Source organism: Podarcis gaigeae (assembly GCF_964106915.1).
Source record: "Podarcis gaigeae genome assembly, chromosome: 1".
Lineage (NCBI taxonomy): Eukaryota > Metazoa > Chordata > Lepidosauria > Squamata > Lacertidae > Podarcis > Podarcis gaigeae.
The window spans coordinates 69,516,868-69,522,398 of record NC_139678.1 but is presented as its reverse complement, the minus strand read 5'-3'; the positions used below and the strand labels follow the sequence as shown (position 1 = coordinate 69,522,398).

Sequence of the window (5,531 nt, the reverse complement as noted above, 5' to 3'; positions counted from 1 at the left end):
GTATCCCAGCCAGTGCGGCGTAGTAAAGGAGGGGTTATGTACACTGCAATATGTTACACACATCAAATATGGCATGAGTCTGCTCACAATCAGTCTAGGAGTTACCAGCTTCCTTTTGAGGGGGCGGAAAGCAATGTTTTGCTGTACTAGGCTGTCTGTCTTGCATCTTTCACTCGCAGCTTGGGCTTTTCAAGGAAAGAACTCTTGTTAAAATGAGCTAGCATTTTCTTTCAAAATAAACAGATGTGACCTTCTAATTTTATTTTATTTTTAAAGGCAGTCTGGTATATGTTTAATATGTATGTATATATATTTAAAAGCAGAACCATCTGCTGCAGATGTATAAACCACCGACTAAAGTGTGCTTTCAAAATCAAAAGGCTGTGTGCATATACTGGCTTCCCTGCAAGAATCCTCAGACACAATATAGCTTAGTTAACGCTGCCAATATACAGCACACGTGCAAGTCATTTAAGGCAGCTTTGGGTGCATGCTTATCGCACCAAACTCAGTGCTGCTTGGATATGATACTGGAAATAGGATAAACAAGTGGAACTTATTCAGTATGCCAGCCGATATTCCAGTGTTCCAGCCGGCCAGCCAGCCAGCCTTTTTCACAATATTCCATTCCATTTCACCTCACACTCAGTTTTCCACCCTGTTTCCAGGTGGAAGCAATACCAGTGCTTTTAGCACCAAATTTAAAAGCCCCACTTGCAGAGGAAGCACAATCAAAGGCTTCCAATTGTTCCTTATAACCATGGCTTTACCCGCCACACAGGTGGTAGGACACCCCATGTGGGGCAGATGGGTAGGGCTGGTGAAAAACTGGCTTATGGCCCAAATTAGGGCCTCTGAACATTCCCCAGGGAGATTTGCCTGGTGCCTTCGTTACATATCTTTAAGTGCCAAGCAAAACCATTCTTCTCCTCCCAGGTCTTTGGCTAAGTATACCATCTTTGCCCTTGCAAATTGTGTGTGGCAGTGTGTGTGTGTGAGAGAGAGAGATATTGTTTTGTTTGTGTGTATGTATGTATAAGTGTTTTTGTGTTTTATATTGTAAACTGCCCTGTGATCACCAGTAGAAGGGTGATATGTTAATTTAATAATGATGATAATATTAATAATGATAATATTATGAAATTTGGGCTACGGGCCGGAGGTTTCCCATTCCTGACATATGAATGTTAAGAGTAATTTCAGGGAGCCAGCCTCGCAATGTATCATGATCACACCTTTAGTTTTGATGCTGTTCCCACCCTTGCCAAGGCAAGGAATTGTTCCCATCCAATCCAATATCAAGGCCAGACATGGATCTAGTGCAGCCAGTGCCACACCTGCAGGTGTAAAGGAAGGGTAGAGCAGTGTATCATCAATGTGATACCTCAGGTTAAGAACTTAATTCATTCCGGAGGTCTGTTCTTAACGTGAAACTGTTCTTAACCTGAGGTACCACTTTAGCTAATGGGGTATCCTGCTGCCGCCGCGCCGCCGGAGCACAATTTATGTTCTCATCCTGAAGCAAAGTTCCTAACCCGAGGTACTATTTCTGGGTTAGCAGAGTCTGTAACTTGAAGCATCTGTAACCTGAAGCGTCTGTAACCCGAGGTACCACTGTACACGTTTTCTTGACAGTGCACTCCAAAATTCCAGATGACTCCTGCCAGCAGTTTCATGTAGTTGTTAAGCAGCATGGGGGATAAAATCGAACCCTGCAGAACCCCACACAGGGCTGAACAAAACTCCCTCTGAAGATGGTCATCCAAGTAGAGTTGGAACTACCGCAAGGCTTGGAATTATACTTTCATTCAGACACCAAAAGGCCAAAATGCAACTGCGTCCTAGCAGTTTAAACACAGGAGAGGTTTGTCCTGTCCCCTTTTCTTTTAGAATAGCCCATTATGTAATGAATCATTACAAACATACAGAACTCTGAGGGTAAGAGCAATCTCTTTTTCACCTTTGGAGGCATTTGGCACTTAGCCAGTTGATTAAATAAAGATGCTTGGTTTGTTCACCTCATCTCTGGGCTAAGGGAGAGAAAACAGAGAGCAAAAACAAACCCCTCCCCCTAAATGGATGCTGTCTCTTTTATGTAATAGAAAGGAAGAGCTATAGGACAGAAGCCTTGCATCTCGTCTCGCATTAGCAAAGGTTCAATAAGCTCTTATTCACAGCAGGACTAGTGGCTATATCAAAGCTGAGGTAGAGGAGTGCTATGAAAATGCAATCCTTCTTTTTGAGTACTGCCCAAGGGTAAAAGTGTCATCTATTTCAGCATGCAAATGAAGAAGAATTTGGTGGCCTTGAAGTTTTGCATCATCCATAGAAAAGCTTTTCTAATTGCATTACAGGCCACAGTGGTATTAAAAACAGTCAAATACAATAAATCTTGGTGTAGTAATGGAGCTAGGTAGGTAATCTTACACTTTACGAAAATCATTTTTAAATTTATTTTTAATACATTAAGAAATAGTACAAAATATTGTGCTAAGTGCATAAAATAAACCTCATGCTTTCTCAACAATTACTATATGCATATTTAAAGATGGTGCAATGATTTGCATCATAAATACCTTCTATCTTGTATTGAGAAGAATGTAGATATAAAAATGTAGATGTGTGTGTGTGTCCACACACACACACACACACACACACACACTGTTGCACACCACCCCAATCCCCAAACAGTGCGAGATTCCAAGGGTTCCAGGCATTTACCCAGGGTTCAGTTTCCTTGGAATGAGGTACAGCAGAGAGAAGTAGAAAATGGTGTCCCTTAAGGATTGGTATTGGGAGCTGTGCTTTTTAGCTTATTTGCAAATAATATTGAGTTAGGAGCAGGCAGTGAGGTGGCCAAGTCTGCAGATGACCTAAATTGTTCAGGATTCTTAAAGTAAAAAAAGATTGCGAAGAGCTCCAAAAGGACCTCTCCAAACTGAGTGAATAGGCAATAAAATGGCAAATGCAATTCAGTGTAAACAAGAATAAAGTGAATGCATGTTGCAGCAAAAAGATCTTAAATTTTACATACATGCTCATGGGGTCTGAACTGGTGGTGTCGGACCAGGAGTGAGATCTTGGGGTCATAGTATATAGCTCAATGAAGATGTCAGCCCAGTGTGTGGTGGTCATGACAAAGCCAAATTCTATTCTAGGCATCATTAGGAAAGGAAAGAAAAATAAAAATGTCAATATAATAATTGTTGTTGTTGTTTAGTTGTTTAGTCGTTTAGTCGTGTCCGACTCTTCGTGACCCCATGGACCAGAGCACGCCAGGCACTCCTGTCTTCCACTGTCTCCCACAGTTTGCTCAAACTCATTTTAGTAGCTTTGAGAACACTGTCCAACCATCTCGTCCTCCGTCGTCCCCTTCTCCTTGTGCCCTCAATCTTTCCCAACATCAGGGTCTTTTCTAGGGAGTCTTCTCTTCTCATGAGGTGGCCAAAGTATTGGAGCCTCAGCTTCAGGATCTGTCCTTCCAGTGAGCACACAGGACTGATTTCCTTAAGAAATAGTACAAAATATTGGTACAAAAATACAAAAGTACAAAAGTACAAAAATGGATAGGTTTGATCTTCTTGCAGTCCATGGGACTCTAAAGAGTCTCCTCCAGCACCAGAATTCCAAAACATCAATTCTTCAGTGATCAGCCTTCTTTATGGTCCAGCTCTCACTTCCATATATCACTACTGGGATAATGCTGTTATGCAAATATATGGTGTGACCTTACTTGTGTACAGTTCTGATCCCCTCATCTCTTAAGAGAATATTTTAGAGATGGCAAAGGTTCAGAAAGGGGCAACTAAACTAATCAAGGGCCTGACTCCTCTGTGAAGAAAGGTTGTACGCTTGAGACTTTTTAGCTTGGAGAAATAGCAAGTAATAGGTGACATGGTAGAAATTTATAAAATTATTGCAAGGCATGGAGAAAAACACTAGAGAAAGTTTCTCACCCTCATAACACTAGAACTTGTGGCCATCCAATGAAGCTGAATGTTGGAAAATTTAGGACAGATAATAGAAAGTACCTATAAATGCATCACATGGTCCAACTATAGAACTCACTCCCCCCAGAGGCACTGATGGCCGCAAAGCAGGATGGCTTTAAAAGAGGGTTGACAAATTCATGGTGGAGGAGGCTGTCAATGGCTGCTAGTCATGATGGCTCTGCTCTACCTCCACAGCTGGAAGCAGCCTGGGCTTCTGAATACCAGTTGCTGGAAACAACAGGAGGGTGGAGGGCCCTTTTGATCATGTTCTGCTCCCTGGTTTCCCATAGGAATCTGATTGGCCACTCTGAGAACAGGATGTTGGACTAGATAGGCCATTGGTCTGATCCAGCAGGCTATTCTTATGTCATGTTACGTTATGTTTAACCAGTTATCATTGGTACTGAATTTGTAGCTTTTTTTGGACCTAGTATTGAAGAAACCTCAATAGTCTTATTTTCTTTACTTAGGTTCTTAAACTAGAAAGAAAGAGTCCTGCTGGATCAGGCCAAAGGCTCATCCATCCAACAGACAAGTTACCACGGGAACTAAAGAACTCTGGGAAATGAAAACTGTTTTGGGGAAAGATCTTCCTAAGGTGACTTTCACATTAGCCCCTTTACACTAGAAATGCCATCCTTTCTTCTCTCTCTTTTTTATGGGGCATCCAGATAACACCAGTCAGCCCGTGCATTCCAGTATCTTCTGTGGTTTTTTTTTACACAGGTTTTTCGTGGTAAAACACAGTTGCAACAGCAGCCAATCAGCAGCCAACGAACAGGAAAGGACTATGGAGGCTTTTAGGGGTCATACTTTTAAACCTTTCCTAGACCCTTTTATTTCTTCCTGATTAGTATAACTAGAATTAATTATCCCTTGAACGGCTGCTGTTAATTGTTCCTATGCCAGTTTCTGTTCTTGTGGGGGGTGGAGGTTTCAATTATTGGCTTCCTTTCCATTTTATATAGTCAAGTACCGGTAGTTCTGTTTGGCTAAATTACCCACACCACAAGGATAGGACATAACGGACAATTAACAGAGGGACCATTAGTAGGCTATTTCCAAATAATCACCCATCTTTGCTCCTCAGAAAGCAATAAAGCTGGATGAACCTTCAAGGAAGAAAATGGTAGTCAAAATTGCAGAGACTATTTGATTAAGAGGGAATATATGGGAAGTCAAACCTAGACTAATTGCTTGTTTGGAACCTTTTGTTTTAGTTCCACTTCTTGATAATTGTGGAAAAGCAATGCCTTGGCAGCACCATTGGGCTTTAGTATAGAAGCAACCTAAAACTGGAGGTTGTTACTCCAGATAGCCTTGCCCAGCACAGATTGGTCCAATACAATAAATTACAGCTGCTAGCCCCATGCCCAATCCTCCCAAATTGTCTGTGCTTGTACACAAAGCCTTCCATCAGGATTGGCATAATCAAGTACTGCTGCTGTATTCTATTTATTTCAATGGAGTTTGCCCGGGAGAGCCATATGAGCCTCACTGACATGAAAGGAAGTTGTACACAGCAAGTGTTTGGTGAAC

At 41.8% G+C, this 5,531-nt stretch overlaps 1 long non-coding RNA gene across 15 annotated transcripts in view; it reads left to right on the top strand.

The window, feature by feature from the left end:
* The window catches only part of LOC310838580, a 51,579-nt gene that overhangs the window by 39,810 nt on the left and 6,238 nt on the right, over nt 1-5,531 (top strand). For 12 of the 15 annotated variants that reach the window (XR_014561049.1, XR_014561050.1, XR_014561051.1 and 9 more), the window contains one exon: nt 4,463-4,590. The exons of 2 other annotated variants lie outside the window; for them this stretch is intronic. This is a non-coding gene — a long non-coding RNA (uncharacterized lncRNA). Of the gene's footprint in view, nt 1-1,635; nt 1,865-2,278; nt 2,414-4,462; nt 4,591-5,531 lie in introns of all 15 variants that reach the window. One more of the 15 variants, XR_014561060.1, reaches the window with a different exon arrangement.